General features: G+C 43.8%; 1 non-coding gene across 1 annotated transcript; it reads left to right on the top strand.

Annotated features, from left to right (window-relative positions):
- The first annotated feature begins 251 nt into the window (after window positions 1-251).
- LOC118758650 (U6 spliceosomal RNA) lies at window positions 252-358 on the top strand. Its single transcript, XR_004995751.2, has one exon. It is a non-coding gene; the product is annotated as a U6 spliceosomal RNA (small nuclear RNA).
- Window positions 359-1,470: the final 1,112 nt, after the last annotated feature.

The raw sequence follows: 1,470 nt of genomic DNA, 5'->3' as shown, positions 1-1,470 counted from the left end.
AGACTTAATCAGTAATATAAAAGCGTTTTGTTTTTGTGTCTTGACAACTGATAAATCTCATTTAAAGTATGGCATTCAGTTTAAGCAGAGGAGAGGAATAAAGGCAATGTTAGTCCTAAAATGTTGAGGCAGTGGTTGTGGGATGTAAGTGTGAGACAAGCAGGACACATATTTTCTAGGACACTTCCTGATTTCCAATTCTCTACCCCACTTTTGGACCACATATCAATTTTGTTCAGAAAATGTGATGAGTGCTCGCTTCGGCAGCACATATACTGAAATTGGAACGATACAGAGAAGATTAGCATGGCCCCTGCACAAGGATGACACGCAAATTCGTGAAGCGTTCCATATTTTTTACAGCAATGAGAAACTGTTATTTTATTATCTTTTCCTTAAAAGCTTGAATGAGACAAAAGAAAATGTGAAGAACACAAATATAGGTGCATTATCCTGCATCATTGAGCTTGGTTAACATTATATTTACTTATTTGGTTAACTCACACAGATAATGGTTTTAAACTTGCACTGGGCTGTATGCTAGGTCCCAGGGGTCAAAGACCAAGCACAGTTCTCGACCTCATGTTCTGATGGTTGAGACAGACAAAACAACTCTGCTGGATGTATCGTTTGTATACAAAATGATGAGTGTGGACGACTGGGCAGGGGCAGTATGGTGAAGTCAGGACAAAATTTCACAGAAGAAACGGCAGACTTAATGGTGGCTAGATTTTGACATATTCTCTGGAGAAAAAAGACAACCTCACAGGGAGGAAATAGTACCAGCCAAGACAGAGAGGTTCATGGGATGCCATTGTACCACAACGTAGGATGGCTGTTAGGAAACAGCACCGAAAAGTTTGTCTAGAGCATGAAGGATATTGACCTCTATCCTGAACAGAACTATTCAGAAGGCAACATGGAACTTCTGATGGGCTTTAAGCTGGGGAGGCCCTGCTGCTACAGGTAGTGCTGATGCACTGAGGAGGAGAAATGGCATGGGGAGGAAGATGGAGAACGTCTAGGTCCAGGGGAATTGGCTCTGAATGAGGACTGTATGTACTCGGGAGCTGGAGAGAGGTTAATTTCAGGTGTGTTTCTGATAAAATCAATCCAAGTCAGGGCTGCTTTCAGATTATGCACACACATACACACACGCGCGCACACACCTCACACAGCAATAACTCCATGGAGAAGGAGCAATCACAAGCAATGCAACAGTAGTGAGCAATAGGAGAGAAGAGTAATGATCTGTGACCGAATGAAATTTTGTGAGCCTCTGTTCTGTCTCTGACCAGAACACGATGGCCTTGATAGGCAGCCTATAACCCCTGTTTCCGCTCCCTCCCACCCCCAACACACTCACGGTGGCCTCTCTGCCAGATAGGAAATTAATAATAGCCGCCAGCTGCTCACTGGCCATCTGAAATTAACGATGGGGTAGGGAGGAGCTCTCCACTGGGAAAGTCT

The sequence above is a fragment of the Ochotona princeps genome, chromosome 2 (assembly GCF_030435755.1).
Source record: "Ochotona princeps isolate mOchPri1 chromosome 2, mOchPri1.hap1, whole genome shotgun sequence".
Taxonomy (NCBI): Eukaryota; Metazoa; Chordata; class Mammalia; order Lagomorpha; family Ochotonidae; genus Ochotona; species Ochotona princeps.
The sequence above is the reverse complement of the archived record's forward strand: the minus strand, read 5'-3'. Positions and strand labels throughout refer to the sequence as shown.